The sequence below is a fragment of the Pagrus major genome, chromosome 12, assembly GCF_040436345.1.
Source record: "Pagrus major chromosome 12, Pma_NU_1.0".
NCBI classification, from domain to species: domain Eukaryota; kingdom Metazoa; phylum Chordata; class Actinopteri; order Spariformes; family Sparidae; genus Pagrus; species Pagrus major.
The window spans coordinates 12,784,477-12,804,555 of NC_133226.1; positions in this window are offsets into that span (position 1 = coordinate 12,784,477).

The window sequence follows — 20,079 nt, forward strand, 5'->3', positions numbered from 1 at the left end:
TGGACTTTATTAAATAATGCCAATATGTGCTGGATATGTATATAGACCATTGTTGAGCCTTACCAACTATGCTAATATGATTGCTGAACCCCTGGGGAGTTCTAATGGCTCCAAGAGCCCAAAAATATGCATTAGTAGAGCTTTAAAAATCTTGCTTGTCAGAGGTAAATCTTTTCTTTTCATTCAACATATAGGGTAATCTTTAGGAAAGGTAATGGAATCTGATGTCCAGGACAAGAAAGTAGACTTTGACAAGCTATGCTGTCCATCCCCCATAACGCAAAAAAATGATATAACCAGTACATTGTGTCGAGGATCATTTAGATTTGAAAGCTTACTAATTGTAGCATTAAAACAGACAGTGAAACAGCAGGAAACAGCAGACTGGCAACCCATTTACCAACTTTTCTTCACAGCTTCAGATATGGTAAAAAAAAAAAAACAAACAACAAAAACAAAAACAGTTTTCTTGTTTTTTGGCACAAGCCTTGACTGAGAGCGAAAATGAAGGATGCTGCCTGCTTTCCTTTGATGTCGTTCCCACACTTGAAGCTTGGCTAAATGAAAGACAAATGTCTCTAATTAGCCAGGCAGCAGGTGCAGTAAAATGGTTGGTTTTGGCGGTGGGGAGCGTCTCCTCTGGCGGGCTGTAAATATTGACTGTTGTAGATTGGATGAAGTGAATGGAGCGCAGCAGGAAAGGCAGTTGACCGTGACAGTAGCTGTGACAGCCGCTGTACACCTCTTCTCAGCCAACTATACATAGACTGTGTCGCCTGTGTTTGGGGACGGATATGCTTTTCCTCAGTGTTTGTTTATGCCTGTGTGTTCGTTTGAATTTGATCTGTCTCTCTTTGTGGTTGTATGAGTTGTTTCATGATAACGCCAGTGGTGTTTCGTTTGAAGCGCAGGTTTGTTTAAATTTTCTTGTTCGCTTTATGAATGTGTTTCCACGGTACATGTATGTACATGAATGAGACTACATGCATTTATGTGTGTGTACGTGTGTGTGTGTGTGTGTGATTGACAGGATGTCAGGTTGTACTATGAGGGTGTCACTGCAGAGTCTGTGTGATGTGGTTGCGATGGGGACCTGAGGGAGTCGAGTTGCTGTGTCTCCAGGGTTTAGCCGCAGGCTGACGCACAGAGGGAGGAGGAGGAGGAGAAGAAGAAGACGAAGAAGAAGTGGATAAATCAAATTCACAGGGAGGGAGGAGAAGAGACATAAAACAAAAAGGCTGTTTTGATCAAAAGTGCTAATATTTTCTCTGCATGAACTCCCCAAATGAACTTTACTTCAAGATGAATAAAAAAAATCATGCGCTTTTTAAAATGAATTGAAATGAATTTAATTATGTGTCAACTGTAAAACCGACAGAGTGCAAAGATTTATTCATTCGTTTAAAAGAGCAGTGCTTCTCAAGACCATGCCCAGCTGTAAATGCCATATCGCAGGCCTATCTGGATTTGTCTGCGAAATTGAATTTTTTTTATTTTATTTTTTTTTAACAAAACACCCACATTAAGGTTGTCCGTGTATTATTTATGTGTCAAAACTCCATTTGAATATTAGCTCTTTCAATTCAATGAAAGGCTGAGGAAAAAATGTTTGAGCGTGACTCACTGGCTGCCATTCGCTCTCAGCTGCCAGTGTGCTGCCATAGTCAATCACTGTAAAGACTTGAATAGGCTTAATCTGACCTCCTGTTATATCTCCATTAAGCCTTTGCATTTGATGTTGAATAGTGAAGGCGCTCTTCAAGCTCTCCTTGATGTCAGCAAACACTGTGGTTTTAAAAAGTTTGCCATCTCACATCTAAAACAAGTTTATCCAACAATTATTTGAAAGAGACACACTGGTGTTAAAAGAATGTATTAATCAAACAGCCACATCAAAGTAGTCAGCATTTTGGTAATTAGATTTAAAGGCCACATTGATAAATGTTTTTTTATTTTTAAAAATAATACAAATACAGAGCTTGTAGAAAGGTGCGGAATCAAAGTAACTCTTTTCCTTAAGAACATTATTATGATTGTGAATTAATCATTTAAAAAATGAAGTTCCAAAAGTAAAGCATTTTTAGCTAGTGCAACAAACTGGCAACCACTTGATGGGGCAGACGACTCTAACAACAGCAGTGTTGTAATGAATGCAATGGACGGGGGGAGATGGAAAGCCACATTTATTAGCTGAATGTTATATAATAAAGCCTTTAAATATTTTTCGGTCGATTTTTTTGAATATCAAAGCATAGAAAGTACAGTAGTGGTATGATAAAATATATGCTTATCTGTAATCTCTGATATTTAATGCAGCATGACATCACACTTCTACTCTTAATCCAGGTAGCGGTAGTGGACAACACAGTAATGAGTGTCTGTGCTCGGGTTGGGCCGATTAAAACATTTTCAAACCAGTTTGATATGATGAATGACACTGAATTTCACCACTAGATGTGGCATGAGACTCAGCACCTCCCAAGAGGAACATAAAGAGAGCCCATAAATGAGAGTGTAGCAGCACTGCAGTCCATCGGGGAGACTGTAACTCATCGTGTTTTCCTTTCACACAGCAATCCATCTTCACTTGTTTTAAAGTTTAACATCAAAATGGTAAATAAAATAAGACTTCTGCTGAGCGAAACTGGAGAAAAGATGGCAGAACCGACGTTTCAAGTCCTCCCTGTGAACCTTGCAAGTCAATGAGTTTTCCACCACATGTTCATGAAAAAATTTCACAATAAAAGCCTTGTCAAGTAATGAATAGTTTCTGTACACTGAAACCCTGTTCCATGTCAGTATTATTGTAAATGGAAAGGCATGCGGTCCATGCATTACAACATGCAATGTGCTGTAATGGTGTTAATATCCCTGAAACTATTCCTCCTTCTCTCATCAGACTCCTCCATCCTTCTAGTAATTCTACTATGACATCAGTTGATCAAAGTTACCCCACACCTGCTCAGGGGAGATGAACGCTGAAGTTATAGCATAGCTCCTTTGTTCAAAAGCCTAAAAGACTCACGTTTGTTGCTGAGGGAAGTATGCGAGTTGTCTCTCAGAAGCGAAGAAGAAAGTCGCTTGGCATTACAGGGTTTGACATGTTCCCATACCCTTTCTTACTTTCAGCACTGCTTCTTTTAATCATGTCCGTCTTCTTTCCCTAACCTTAACCGAGAGGAACGACTCTGATATCACACATCAAAGTCTGTTTACAGGTCTTCGGGGCTATTGGAAAACGAATGTTGTTTAAAGTCTTTTTGGCTCCAGAGGGCAGTGGCAGACTCAGGTTGTTTGAGGGGCAGGGGCGAAAAAAATAAAAAAGGCACCAGCTGTATCTGGTGAGGCACCAGTGCGCAGTCGTGATACATTTATAGTGAGGAGAGGGCAGTTCATCACATTTTGTCCACTGGAAGGGCACCCTATAGGCACTTTATCATGTTTTATCTCCCACTGGGCCATATAAGAGGCCACTTTCGCTGTGTTTTATTGTTAAATTGCCCCAAATGATTTCGTTTGAGGCTGAAAGCTACAAAAAGCTAAAAAACTTCCTCAATGAAGTGAGCTTACCAGACCTCTTTAGACCACTCCTCATCGCTGCTTGAGGCTGGAGGTTGGAGGCTACGTTCACCGTCCTATAAGTAGGTATCTGAAACAATCTTATGCATTAGGGAATGTACTCAGACAATTTGGAAGGCTCCAGATCAGGAAATGCAAAACCAACCCAATACTGTACTGTTGAGTACATAAGGAAATTGTTATAATATGTTTCACCATTTTCAGACATTTAATAATTTAAGACATGATAAATAAACGAGGGAAATAGTTCACAAATGTAGTGTAATTAAATCAACGTTGCACCAGAAAAAAGCTGGGGTCACGAGGGTTTCTTTTATTGTTTTTTGCACATGCACTAGCTGAAAAGTTCCTGAGCAGGAGGCAGTAAATGATGCATGAAAGGGATAGAGAGACAATTTGAAGTTGAACTCGAGATAAAGTGAATAATAGAGGAGTGGAGACAGGTCCGGGTATCTTTTGGGCTAGATCTTTGAATCGCTACGTGGAGGCAGCGTGTGAGTGAATGCGGAAACCCCAGAGACGTCCACTGTTAATTTTGTCTCGGCATTAAATCAAGAGAGACACTGCAGCCACTGGGACTGTTTGTGTGTGTGTGTGTGTGTGTGTGTGTGCGCGCGCGTGCGCGTGTGAGTGTGTGTGTAAGACCCCCCTGAGCTGCCCATTTTCTTTTTCATATCCAAGCCACTGAACAGTATGTGCTGTCAGCTCAGCAGCACTATGTACTGGTAGGAACAGGCACTCCTCTACATGGCCCACTGATCGCTACAGGGGGCTGTGCACTGATCTGGAATACACACACGCGCACTAACACACACACACAAAATCTTACAAGCTGAAACATGTTCTGTTTTGTGGTATTCATCCATGCCCACATTTATACCAAACACACCACCAAAATGTTCTTACCTGTGTCTGCTCACACATACACAGGTAACCCCAAACACACACACACACACATACAATCTCCATTCCCAAGCGCAGCAGACCCATCATACAGAAAACAGCGTGACCTTTGAAGCCATCTCATCCCCGACTGCATGAGAAGCGTGAAACATCCTGTGTGGCTGAGAAATGAGTTCACAGTGATGCCGCGTTGAGAATGAGAGCCCAGGAGGAGAGATTGCCCGGCTATGAACGGCATCCTTGTGGAGATATCGGGGGCCAGGAGTTCTGTAGCCACTGTCAACCTGTTATATGTTGTCGTAGATGGGTGGTTCGGATGGTATGCACAGTTTGAAGCCAAAATCTTTATTGTGAAAAACCTAAAAAATCTTGTATTGTTCCTCCTTTCTTCTTTCTATCTCTTCTTAGCATCTCGTTGATAACAAATTCATTTGGTGAATTAATTGTTCATTTAGGTGATTGGCAGACCATGAACCAAACATAATTAATAGAACAGATTTTCTAATTAATTTATCAAGCGCAAGGGCCAAACATTTGCTGGTCTTTAGTACGCAAAGCTGTTTTGAACTGTTTTATGTTATTGTAAATTGAATGTTGAACAACAAAGGCAACTTAAAGGCATCACCTTGGTTTTGGGAAAATCACTTAATTGGAGAAAATAAATGATTAAAGAAATGAGATTTATGGATAACACGACTCAATTTTACAATGAAGGGTAGAGTGTAATCTTTTAAACCTTTTTATAATCTTTTAAACATTATTCTATTCCCTAGTCCCGTTGAGTCGAGCCATACAGTGGATTTGCGTCTTTATTGGTCAAAGAGCTGTAACATTACCTAACAGTAAGCATGATTTAGTATGCGTATGTAGAAACAGCATGCATATTTTATATGTTCTTGACAATGGTCATTCAAATTGTTTATGCATTGCAAATTTATCAGATCTCATTAAGAGACTCAATAACAAGCCTAATCGTCCCATTAACAGGCTGACACTTTATTCGCCTGAATCTGTGTCACTGAATTTGAGTTCTGCTCAGGGACCGGTGTTGTCTCCACTGCAAGATCAGTCCTCCTAGATGTTAAAATTTCATGACTGTTGTCTCTGTGTGACAAAGAGCAACTGTGCTTTTATCTTTGATGGCTCTTGCTGCTGAAGTGAGAGTATAAAAACAACAAGAGCTTGCTGGTGGCCAAGGGGAGCAATGCCAAGCTGCCAAGAGTTGCGAGGCATGATGCCCAATATAATGCTCCTGAACCGCTCAGCTGGGTTGTTAAAAGACAACTAGCCATTGAATGTGAGCGTTAAGTAAAGACATTGCTAGTAAATCAGCTGCAGTTACTGATTAAAAAATAATACCTGCTTTGTTTTTTGTCCCTCAGAGGACCTGCTGTCTTGCTTGGCTGGCCATCTGCTCTGGTTTATATTCCATCCTGGGAGTCATGATCAAACTCGGGGAGAGTCTTTGTTTTAACAGGGCCTGTGTGAATACAATGAATATGTCCGGGGCCACACACTCTGTGTCAGATCGATGCAAACTAACATAAACAAGCGAGTTCTCTCGTGCTGGTATTTAGGAAAGGTCATTAACTTTGAATGGAGAATCATTGTGGGTTCCCAGTTTGGTGGGAGATGATAATACGCGGCTTAGATATTGATCTGCTCTCATCAACGGAGTGCTTTTCTCCAAGAGCCTGCGCTGCTTTCTGGACACCCACATATGTGATATGAATACAAATGCATGTAAGCACAAATGCGCTCATGCACATGGTAATTGAGAAAATCAAGAGAGGATGTAAGTGCACTCATTAGAGTTCTTTCCGAGCCACACAGGAACGACAGGCCATTATACCTCTCTGATGCTCTTCTTACTGCACACATTTCTGCTCATTTTCATCCCAACAGTGTTCTTAACAGAAGAGCTAACCTCTCTGACCCCCCTGATAACTGTGTTAATGGTAATATTGAGAACTGAGGAGAGGGCAAGCCACTCCAGATTGTGAGCTCGATGTCATCTGGATGATCAATATGATGAAAACAAGCTGAAGGCAACACAAAAGGTAGTCTGTACTTGCTTTTGACTGATTCCCAAGGACAGCAATCGATGTGGAAGTGCCAGACTCTGACATAAATGTCATTGTGGCTACATGTTGCTATATGTCATGAAAGTGTGCATACAAAGTGGATGTATGGCAGTAGAGCTCAAAGGAAAGTTGAAAGAAAGGCAGACACAAAAACGTCCATTAGTTTTGTTAGCTTTACCTGGGAGTGTGCATGCCAGTAACTCAGAATAATCAGCGTATTAGAGGTTACTAGCCAGGTTTATCGCTCAAGCAACCAAACTAAAATCATTAAAAGTCCAGGGTATAGGATTTAGTGGCATCTAGCTGTGAGGTTGCGACAACTGAACACCCCTTGCCTCATCGTCCCCAACAGTGACCACTAAAACCATGAAAGTCCTTTTGTAAAAACACAAACAAATGAAACATTACTTTAATAGAGGCAAAACACACAAAAACTCATAAATATATGATGACAGTTTATCATCACAAAAGACAGAGAGTTGGACACGCTATATAAAATTTTGTCAGCAGTAGATCATATGATTACATCTGCAATGGATCACATCTGCAGTCAGGTTGTAAACATGAGTGAAGATAAATCCATGTTTAATCAACAGCAGTTCACAATGGCAGTGTTTACATTCTCATGTTTAGCAGGTATAATGTTGACCATCTTCACAATCTCAGCATCACAAACCAAATTACAAACCTCACTGGAAAAAGTTAAACTTTGACCTGATGATGGTGCTAAATGAAAAGTTCTTACAGTTCATCCTGAATGGGACACATGGGAAAAAATGCTGCGCCAATCCATGTAGTAGAGGTAGAGATAGTTCACTGGATGAGTCAAATCTTTGACCTGTTTTGGTGGCGGATGAAAATTCATCTACCAATTCATCAATCCTATAATCGTTGAGATATTTCAGTCTGGCTAGAAAAGGTGGACTGACATTTGGCATCCTTAGACTCGCATCGCTTCAGTGGGACAAAGAAGTTGGTATCTTTTGACCAGGACGGGAGATTTTCGAGATCAGCAGCCATTTGTTGGACTTCTGGCTGGAAGCACTTTCAAATTGGACTCAGCTTTCAGCCGTGATGGCTGTACTGACCTTTACAAGGCGGTCTTGTTGTTGCTGATGCCATCGTAGTGTAGTTCAAATGCTGGATATGCGCTTGGTTGCAATCTTATTGTGAGAGAAAAAGAAGTTATAAACTTTCACTTCTGTAAACACTGTCACAGCTTATAGCGCACATCCGTTAAGATTCAGTCCATGAATAGAGACATTTTGGAAGATGTCTCACAGACAGCAAGGGATGGGAAATGAAAAAAACCTTTGCTTTATGGCTTAATTTTGGGCATCCACAGGGATACTTAACCACATTTTATATTGCTTTTTCCTGGTTACTGTTATGTGGCTTGTTAAATTAGTCTGCAGTTCTGATTTGTTGGCAAAGTGATTTCAAAGACAGTTACTTTTTTATTGAAAGAACTACCTGTGAAACATAAGTGAAGTATGAGTAAGTTTAAGTAATACGTTTGGTGAGAGACATTTCCTTTTCCTTTTTATTTTAAGTTTTAGTGCATCTTGTCGATGTCATTACAATTTTGAATCAACACGTAAGCACCAGTTTTAGATCGAAACAACCTCAATGACACAAAATCAGCCCCATTAGAGGAAAAAAGCAACCATCCGGTCGATACTTGTAAACTCCACAAGAACAAGACCACAAGAAACGACGCTGTAAAGCCTATGTTGTTAGCACCTTATAAAGTATATGAACGTGTTATTTCTGGCTCTAAAAGCTTCAGCGGTTATATAAGATCTGCTTTAGTTTAGCGCTTTAATATCCTGAGGCTGTGATGTATGATCATGTGACCTTGCTTCATAGTAGCCTCTGTATGTGCAGCAGGCGATCAAAGCACGAGACAGTTGGATCAATTCGGCTTTGAAATCGTTAAAACGAGGCATTTTTCTCGTGTAGTCTGGCAGGGGACCTCTCTCCATCCTTGAGGTTGGACATACAGTCGTGCACAATTATCCACTCACTTTTATTAGACGTTGAGTGAATGGTGTTAAAGGTTACCCTGCTGATGTAATCCATCCTGATAAGACTTGAAGAAATTCACCTGACAGTGGGCTCGCAGGTGTCTCGGAAGAAGAGAGTTTTAAAGTTGTTTCTGACTCAGCCAGGAGTCTTGCATTGAGTTTTTTGCTGAAGTTATAGACTTAATGTTTGAAGTATTAGGATGGGATTTAAACTTCATCTGTCATTTGAATTCAGGTGTGATTTTCTTTCTTTTTTTTTTGGGATGCAAAGACCGAGAACAGAACTCCCTCACTCATTCATGCGTTCGTACATTTACTCATTCAGAGGACATGCTTGAATGTGCAGCCACTCATCTCCTCTGCACACTGCTGCAGAGTGCTCCACATTTCTTTTTCCTTATTCTTCAAGGTAATTTACTTTTGTCAGCCCCACTGTACCATCAGACCTTTCATTCCCCGCTCAAGGAAATTCAAACTCGGCTCAAGAGCGTGTCCCTACCTGAAGATTCTCCTGCCTCGACAGCCTTTTCTCTCCTATTATTGCCACAACCTGTTATTATGGAGGGCCCATAGAGTTGTCCTTTTGCTCATGTGAAATGGGGACAAGGAGCAGCAAAAGATAACTCTCTTATACCCTGTAGAAGAAGATGGAATAAGAGATTGTCATTCCCTTTCATGAGTTATTCTAGATTTATTCTGCTTGCCTACAGCATGGGTAACCTTGGGCCTCTGTATTCCACATATTTCAACCATGAGTGATGTACCAAAGAGAGGCAGCTTTTCACAGTGATGTAAAGACACTTTATGATGCGCGGCGTCTTATTTTATGACCGGCTATAAAAAGCGAAGAAACTCTGAAAAGCTTTTTCTCAGCAAAAACCCAAGGCGATCGCGAGATAATTATCTGACTAAACCTTTCACGTCTTCTGTTAGTCACAAAATCTGGCAAGAGAAAGATGAGGCTGACAAATAAAACTAGGTCTGTGCATTGAGTGAAAATGATAGACAGCCTTTCTCTTGGCATCTTTATTTCCATTTCCCGCTCATTCCCCTAACCACTGAGCTGCACTCAAAGACTCCAAATTCTCTGTGGCACTTTCGGGGGAGGATATGGATAAAGAAACGCATGCCATGAGCGTTGCTTGCTGCAGGGAGAGACCTCGGAGTTCATCTCATTTCAGAGTTTCTGAGCAGCAGCGAAATGACTGTCTGTTCTCTCCCTCTGCTCCTGCTGGAGCGTGCAGTGGACTTCCTCAGGGCCGTGGAGACCAGGCTCCTCTCTTCCAGGCTGTTTACCACCTAGCTGCTGTCAGTGGGGCGCAACTTTTCCTCCAGTGCCCCCGTTCAACACAGTCCACTGTATGCTGTGCCAGAGGCGTTCCTCCGTGCTGGAAAGAATGCATTTGAGCTACACTTACAGATGTTACAGTGGAGCTTTAGAGGTTGAACTTTTTCATCATCTGTAGTTTGACCAATGGGGTGCATGGTGGCTCAAAATCTAAATTTCTAATGATGGAGTCTGCCCGAGGCTGCCTGGCAGTCGTCTCTGAGGAGTTACGAGTGTGTTCGTGCTCAGACAGTCGCACACATGCATAAACGTGCACCCAGATACACATAAATACATAATAAAGAAGCAGAAATGCTGCCTTCACGTACATTTGCAGCACAACTCTGCACATTGTGACAAAAAAATCACACGTGATCAACACACACATGCAACATATGTCAAATCAATCCTCTCTCCTGTGCTCTTCTTTGTGGATTTTGTACCCCCTACCACATAAACCTCAACACACATGCTGTCACACATACAGCAGAGCACATTATACTGCACTGTTTAAATCCCCCCTCCACCAGGCAGCAGATACAGATCCCTGAGCTGTAAAAAATGACTTCTGCAGGAGCGTTGTGCAATTACAGCCGTCCTCAGACCGCATCGCTAACATCTCAGATGACTTTTACCACGACTGTGTTGTAAAATGTCGTTGTTTTACATTACAGTTCCACTGTATTGCCTATATGTAGAGCCCAATACTCACTCTTTCAGCCTGCATTACAGCCCATCAAACTTCTCAGCCTTACTCACAGACGTTTAAACTCAAGTGTCTCTACCTGAAGGCGCATTCACTTACCTCTATGGCCCCTTTTTTATTCTGATTTATACAACCTGTTATTATGGAGAGCTCAATAGAGCTGTCCTTCTGTCCATGTGATGAGGGCAAGAAAAAAATTACGCTTCTAAAGAGAAAATTGAAATAACACACTTTCATTCTCTATGATTCTACCTGTCTAATGAATAGACTTGGGCCTCAGTGTCCTGCTATTATATATGTATTTCTCACATTTGAGCACCTGTGTGTTTATTTTCCACTTTCAAAATAATATCTTTAAAGGGGCACCAATTTACACATTAAATTGTGTTCACAGGTCTTGGTGAGCACGAAGTAGTATAAAGCCTTTTGTGGCTTCAGAGGAAGCTGCATGTAATCTGATAATTTGCCTCAAGTGATGTCACTCAGTGGCTAAGTTGCATCGTGAGTAATGTAGGCAGCAGGTTTTGAAAAGCAGTCCACTCATTGTAGAAAGCTCATAAATTAAAATTATTAAAATCAATACAGCAGAAGCAGAGATATCACCCTTTTTATTCCATGCATTCTTCTTCCCGTTCAATACCTGGTACCTACATTAACCACAATGCAACTTAGCCACTGAGTGACATCACTGGAGGCAGTTTATCAGATTACATGTAGCTCCCTCTGGAGCCACAAAAAGGCCTTATACTACTTTTTTCACATATACAGTAGTACTCCCCAAGACCTGTAAACACGCTTTAATGTGTAAAAATGGTGGAGTTTCCCTTTAAATGGGCAAATGATTTCTGAGCATTGATCTGCCACCGCTCACCTACAATCTAATTTCTAATCATCTTCTGTCCCTTATTTGATTGCTTCCTCAGTTATCGGTTGGAATCAATCATCCACAGCAAACTAATGACTGATGTCCTACAAAGATTGATCAGTTGTGGATTTCAGATGCTTGGCAATGAATGATTTCTTCTTCATAGATGAAGACATTAAATTGCTGCACTTCACACTGCATTATTATTGGCATCTATAATATGTTCAGATGCAATATCCTGGGTGCTCTTCTGATTGATTTTAGCCTATTTAGTCATAAATTAATGAATTTCATGATCTCACTTGGTAATTTAAACAGTTTTACTGTTTGTTTTCATTTTCCAATTATTATCATGGTTTAAACACAGAACAGGGACATTACATTACCTGACGAAATCAAATAGAATAAAAATAAACAACCAGACAAAACAACAAGAGAATACACAATAAAGCTGGGGCAAGTGCATGAATGTGAATGTGCGTGTGCCTGTATGTGTTTATGTGAGTGCATGGGTAACAGTGTGTGGGTGTGTGCGCACATACAGCAAAAGGTGGAGAAGGAAGAAACAGATGCCAAGAGTGTTACTGGAATATTAAATGAGTAGAGGAAAAAAAAAAAAAAAATAAATAAATAAATAAAAAATAAGAAAGAAAGCAAAAAAACAAAAACAAAAACAAAACAATGGTACAGAAGCCCCAATGAGCTAGTGAGGAAACTGATCCTGCTGATCCATTTTGGATAATCTTTCCAAGTTCCATTTTCCAGTTTTTCATCTGTGAAAACATGTGAAAAAAATCAAAATCAGGAGGATGTTTTTTTCATGTGTGAAACCTAGTGAATTGTTTTTCACTTGGTATCACACATTAACATGTTTTTTCTCCTGAAAATTTCTTTTCGCAGGTTTTCACTGATGAAAAAGACAATTTAGGTCAGACTTAGAAAACAGACCACCAGAAGAAAAATGTCTTACTTGCCCCCTCAGGGCTTCCATAGAGCGGTGAGTAGAAGGTAAATATGGATATTAAAATAAGTAACCAAGGGCAGAGAGGTAGGAAAAATATGAGTAAATAAATAAATACATAAATAATTGTACTAGTCTCGGGCACATCATTGGAATCGGGGTGTTGCTCTAGCAAGGTAGAGGTCGAGTAGGACGGGCCTGTTAGTCATACACAATCCATGCAACGACTGGAAAAGGAACTATTGCAATATGAATTGATAGATATAATACTTGAAATACAAGTTAAGGAAGTAAATAACATGAATACATTTTTTAAAAAATAACAAAACAAGGAAAAGAAAAAGGACAAAGTAATAAGAAATTAGTTGAATTTATTTATTTATCTATGTATTTATTGAATTTATTGTTTTGCTGATAATAAAAAAGGTTATTTTCGTCAGACAATTGTATAAATTGCAGAACTATCATTATTATCTTTAGGAACAGTAAGCGGTTACATTGCCTTCCTGCCCACTCCTTCTTCTGAGCATAATTAATATTGTACTTTGCATTTTTTGACTTCCTGGAGCAGCTGCATTGCCTGATGTCCAAGGCCCATTGACTCTCTTACAATGTAACCTTGCTGGAAATGCCAGAACATTACTCACCCTGCTCCTTTTGGCCAACTCGCTGCATTATTCTTACCCACTTAACCGCATCTGATTTCATATATTTGCACAATAAAAAAGAAAACTCCCCAGCGTATAATATACAGGATACCTGGAATGGATTCACTTGGATATGATTATCATGTGCCGAGAGTCGTTGTTATTTATGACAAAGGTCTCCCTCTGTCTGAGCGCGGCGCTGCATCATCTGTCACTGTCACTACTTTTATTTGACTCACTTTCAAAGTGCGCTAACTTCACTGAAAGGGAGAGAGAGAGAGAGCTGGTCACATTCATAATCTCACCGAGGCAATCTGTGGTCTTAAATGACAACAGCAGAGCCCACATACTTAAAGTTGAAGCCTTCGATTACCCCTGCGGGTGCCCTCGAAGGAAGGCTAACTGCTGCTCTGCTCCGCTCAGCACATTTGGCCCCGTTCCTTCAAGAGCTCTCGTCTCCTAGTTCATCTCGTCTAAACCACCACCGGCTCCTTAGCGGCTCCCTGCTCCGCCATTCACCTCCTCCCTCTTTGACACTGTACAATGCACAACACAGGGCCCACGGGCAATGGACAGAATTGAAGTGTCATAAAAAGCCCATTCACGTCCCAAATGTGTCTTCAAGGCAGAAAGCTTTGAGGTTGTTTTCCTCTTTGCACAACTGGCGAATTGCTGCTCATTGCTGTTGCTCACTACCCCCACCAGGGAGACGTGATGCTTTGCAGACCGAGCGGGGGGAAAAAATGCTCTTTATGCAGACAAAGAAATGCTCGGAAGCTGCTGGAAGTTTTCCCGAGTCGCGCATAACTAATGCCCAAACGGGAGCTTTATCTTTTTTATTTCCATTAGTGTTTCTTTAAGATTCCTGTAACACCGAGATACTTTATTTCCAAGTGAGCAGAGTCGGAGGATGGATTCTAAATGTCATTCCAAGCAGCAGTTACCTTTCGGATCTAATTGAGGCTGCGTGTGGTGCGACACGCTGGCTGTTTAAGAAGTGACAGCTTACAAACAACTCATTTTCGGCATTGTTTAGACCACGTAATATGTAATTACTCTCTGCATCTCCATCTCAGCAGAGAGAAAGGAGAACATTTTCGCTTTCTTTTTGTTGCGTCCTTGAAGATAATGTCAAACTTTGTGAAATTCACTATATCACTTACAAGTTACCTCCTCTATTCCACATAATAGTTGAAGGAACGATCAAAGAATGAACTGTATTACCTAAAATTGTGAATTCCCTTTCAGGCTTGTCCATTTATTTGACTTAATTAGCTATTGGAGGACGGCAAAGAACGCTCATCATTTCAAATATATTCACATATTAAGAGGGATTTATCACAAAGGCTTCATTTTTCTTTGAGTCTTGGCAGTATTTAACACCACCCCTACAGAACCCACAATCACAGGACATGTTAAAACATCTATTTTTAATACGCAAATGAATAATTAAGCCTTTGTGATGAGATGAGATGAGATGTAATTGCCTGGTCATTGTTAAGCTGTACATTTTGCTTCCAGTTGTTCTGGCTGCCTATAGGGGAGTGAGGAATGTCTTTCTCTCTCAGACTAACAGTCTCAAAGGATTACGCCATGCGGCTCCACTAATATATCTGTATTGATGTGATATGTGTGTGCACCGCAGGTGAGATAAGAGGCAGGTGCTCGGGTTGAAAGAGAGCCGACAAGCGTGCTGAAAATTACTTACGTTCAGTCAACTCAGGGAATTTTATTGACAGAAATGACCCAAAGGCCATTCTGGATCTAAAGAGGCCATAAGATTTGTCAGAGATGAAAACAACTCAAGTTTTGAAGAAACACGTGGCTCAGACTGATTGCTGATATCTGAGCTATAAAGCGCTGCCCCATCCATCTTGGTTGGGTCACAATACTTCATTTTCCCTCATTTCTCTGAAAGGGGAAAATATGATTCCACCTATCGATTGCTGCATAAATGTGTTGCCTAGTGATGAAAGATGAGGTGTGCTTTGCTTTTATGTGATCTGATTAACCTCCAGCTGGGAGTGGGCTCTCTGCTTGGCCCCGGCTCTCCCGCAGTGTCAGAGTGCATGTGATGGGCACTTAGAGCGATTAGAGTTCCTGTGTGTTTTGTTTGTGTTGAGATACCAACCAGGACAATTCACTAACCAGGGGATTATGTTGCTAGACACAGAAGACGGTTTTATATCTAATAGCCAGCACTTAAGAAGACCCAAAGTGTGCTTTTGAGACGAAAAAGTAAAGAAAGGAATGACACAATTTTCTGCAGTTTGACATAAATATTCAAAGACTTTTCGGGGGCATTGTTTTAGACTTCACTAAATCAGTCACCGTAGCTCTTTATATTAAGGTGAATATTGCATATTTACTTAGATAGCGCTTATCAATTATTTATGCTGGTATCAAAATCACTTATTTAGTCACTTCCAGTGTTGGGAGTAATGCACTACAAAAGTAACGTGTTGCAATTATATATTGCTTTACTAAGTCAGGTAACATTACCTACCTGATGGGTCGCTGGCAACCCGTTCAAACTTGTTCAAAGAGGCTCATAACGATGTAAATGTTTAAGCTTTTGTCAGTATAGACATGCTACACATGGTTAGATTCTCCACAATTCAGTCGTTCTCTTCACTCAATGGAAACCAGACGATCCGAAGAGTAATCCATTCAGATTTGCCAGCATTGTAAGCAAAACAAATGAAATAAAGTGGTAACTCTCTAACTTTGAAGCACTCATAAAGTCCTACTTTGTGTCCGCTCTTCGACAATTTCTATTCCTTTTGTCCCTAAGGGTCCACAGATCAAATGAATCAAAAGAGTTTTTCATAAAATGAATCCAAGTTGTGAATATTGTCATGTGAAGTCCATCACTCTGCCAACTTAGTTCATGAAACCAAAACATAACTTCTTCATTCATATTTTCTATTCGTTTTGCCTTTTATTTGGTGTGTTTGGTATCTTTATGTTGCTGCCTACAACATGAAAGTGTCCCCACCTTTTTCTGTTTAGTTTTCACCCCAGGACAGCCCCTGATGTACTGCAAGCGCTCCCAGTTTGGAGCGTCAATCGGCTGTGGTCATACAGAACACAGTTTTTTTTTTCAGTTTTTTTTTCTAAACGCAGCTGAAACGTATTACTTTCAAATGATAGTAACCAGTAATATGTATTACATTACATTTTAGAAGTAATTTTCTCACCCAACGCTGCCCAACTAGTTCCATTACATTCGGGAGAAGGCAGACATCTCTACAGTCGATATCTCCAAAACTCTGCAACTGCAACACCAAAACAATCTAAATGGAAAAATAAGTATAATTGATTTTTGAGTAAACTGTCCCTTTAAGTAGCAGAGTATTATGTTAAGATAATGCTTGATTAAGTTTGCTAATACCCAGTCCAGTCGAGTCAATAGCTTTGCTAATAGTCGTGCTGCTAAGTGGTTTTGGGGACATTCAGCCTCCACTCCGCTTTGTGTGCGCACAAGTCTTTATCAGAAACCGTCTTTGATAAGGTTTTTAAACTTCTTGACTTTGCCAATGGCATTTTCCCCATCTGAGCAGTGGCTGACATTTATATCCAGCTCTCCAAGAGCCCAAAATACTCTTTTCAATCCATTGTTCTGCGGCGGAAGACGAGAAACTTACCTCTCATACTGACCAACGGTAGTCCATTGATGGTGACTTCAAGGTCCCCTAAGCAGCCCCTCTGCGGAGCAGGCTTCCACACAGAGCAAATGTTTAACAAAAGAAAATGCCACATAAAGATCACGGCTTAATGTTTTACCTTGTGGACTAATGAAAATTTGGGGATTTCAAAAGCTTTTTAAATGTCAGTGTTGAAGACACAAAGCCAGATGTGCTGTTCTCTTTACAACACAGAATCAGTAAGGTAAAAGCTCTGGCACTTCCAGATACAAAAGTGGAAGCACTGAGGATGAAATAAAACGGCATCAAACAGCTTGATAATGGCATGTTTTAGGTAGTTTAAACTAAGTCTTGGGTGATCTCTAAAAATAAGGACCCTCTTTTTTATTTCTCACAGTAAGTGTATAGCTGCTCAGGTCCATGTCCTTTCTTTTTGTAAGTCCTAAAGGCTGTTGAAAAGATGTTGAAAAGATGTCTAGACTATTTTGTTTGAAAGTTGAAAAGACAAATTTTAGAAGACAGTGAAAGATTCTTTTAAGCACAGACAGACAGCAGACACCTCTTCACAATATCAATGTTAGTTGCTAGTTTAATGTTTATCACATTCACCATCTTTAGTCTCTTAGCATGTCTTAGTTTAGAATATTAGCATGCTAAAATTAGCTAATATTTATTAAGTTCACCATCGTAGTTCAGTATTTTAACATGCCAAAATTTGTTAATGTTTATCTTGTTCGTAGTCTTAGTTTAGTTTGACGTGATGATTTGACGGAATGACAAACAAAATTAGTTGATCTGTTCACTAACAACTCCAGATGTTATAGGCACAGTGTATAAATGGTTAGGAAACTTAAAGATAAATGCATTTGTTGACTATTTCCAGCTGTTCAGTTGGGCGCCCCGACGGTATCTGTGGGCTGCTGTGTAAATAAACTACAGTGCCCATGATACTGAGGTTACATGTCACCAGGTGCCACAGTGTGGCTTATTGATGTGTTTCTGTTAGTTTTGGGATAAATGAGAGCACAGAGGAATAAGCTATACCAGGCTTTACTTGTTAACAGGAAAAAAAAATAGCTGGTTCTGGTCTTTTCATATGTTTTTCTTGACAATATATATCATATATAGTATTACCAGACGTTTCCTTTGAACCTGTCATGGACCTAAACAGAACTCCTTGGGGTGAACAATGGATGGACAGATTTAGATTTCACATGCCAGCCCTGTCAGTGACCACTTGTGCTTCTTTTCCAGTGATCGAAGAAACAGCAAGAGTTGCATCAGCAGGTTGTAAAGTGGTGAACTCGTGTGCAGGTGTTTCTGAAGTAGTAATGTTCTGCTGTGTTCCTGATGGCTCTACAGGAAAAACAAGTCTAATTTTAAACTGAATGCTATAATGAAGGGGGCACGTGGGCTATGCACATCAGCGCTTGCTGCACTGTAATCTTTGACTCTTTCACTTACATGAAGACAATCCAGCATCACCACCCCCTCCCACTTCCCTGCTCCGACTTGCTGTTCGTCTTCCCACCTCTCACCTCCATCACTTCTCTCTCTATAGATTTCTTATAAGAAAATCTGTTTGATTAATGTATTACTGAAGCCAGGCCAAGTTAATACGTTTGATCAGGGAGTGGTTGCAAGATGCACACATGGTGGAGGATAAAGATAGGATGAGAAGAGGAGGAGGGAGGCAAGATGAAGGGATTATGTTTCTTGGGTGAAGTTCTACTCGGGTCGCCAGGGATGAGAACAGGTGATTATAAGAAACGGTTTGATTCGAAGCCACACATGGCTGTCTCGGGGACATGAATGCTTTAATACCATATTGAGAGTTAATTTTAGAAGTTGCTTGCCGCGTGTTGAAGGAATTCCACGGAAAACACTTTAAATGCATTTTAATCAAGAGTCCCATGTTCCTGTGGGCCGCCTGGTTCATGTTACATGAATATAACATCAAGACATTAAATCCTGATTCGAACATATGTCTAATGATGAGGCCAGTCCAGTTCAGCCGCATGTTTGATATGTGATCAGACTCCTCGGCCCCCATGTCCTGAGGGGTTGGCAATGCCCAGAAATCCTCCACGAGAGTTTACAACCAGGATTTACCACAGGGGTTAAGTTATCTGCACAAATCATCCCCTTTTTCATTTGCAGAAACAGTCCCGAAGACATGATTTACAAGTACAGTAGCCGCAGACATGAAATCCAAGGGCAACTCGGGGCTACAAATCACGTCGGCTTTGCTTCTCTATTTACGATGACCTATTGGTGTCATAGAATGGGACATATTCTAAATCTGAAGTTACAAATTACGATGTTTTCTGGCTGTAATGAGGTATTTAGTTTCATCTGTGTCATGGTGAGCAGTAACTGGGACAGTGTGTCACATCACCCAGAGAAACAGAAAGACAGAAAAATCCTCTCGCGGTGCTGGAAGCATGATCCAGCACAGACTAAGCAGCTGCTCCCCTCTTGACATCGCTCTCTGTTTTGTCATTTTTCAGGGTAAACATCTTCTCTCAGTCAAAATTGTGGAGCTCGCGGTGAACTGTCTCAGTAGAGGTCTTTACTTCCTCTGGTATTTCTTTCCCATCAGGGATGCGGCGGTGTAAAAGAAATACAGTTTAATTCTGGAGTCTGAGTAGTTGAAAGGTGTGCAACATGAATACAAAGAAAAAATCTACTGCTTACAAAGTATTTATGATTCATTTATAATATTTTCATGACTTTGTTGCCCATATCACACTCAGACTTTTTGCTATTAATGCACATGATTATACAGAATAGAGGTCTGTAATTAGGTTCAGCAGCCCGGGCAGCCAACACAATTTTCATAGCTGTGGCAGAGAAAGCGGCCATATTTTGAACATTCTGTATTCATAAGGGAATAAAAATGGACTTATTAAAAACTGGATGTCATATAAATGATTTTTGATTTACTGCCACTGAAGTTTCAATCCACGTCCTTGTGTAATATAACAAAACAGACGTAGCTGCTCCAGCAGACTTGGACTTAAAACTTCTTACAGATGAAGAAGGATTGGCTACTGACTCTGATTGATTCATTAGGCTCCCCATTAAGCTGGGTTACAGCTAACGACAGCGCCTTTTGATAAAAGACACTTCTCAAACACATACAAAAGATGATGAAAACGTCATTTCAGCACCAGTAGCTGTCCTTAATCTGACCTATTACTGTAGATAGTTTAATGCAGGGCATGATAACCCCTATGAGGTCATTTCTATCAGCACACATTGAATGTACAGTAAACATACAAATGAAATGAGTCTTCTCTCAATCATCTTATTTAAGGACCAGTTTTTTAA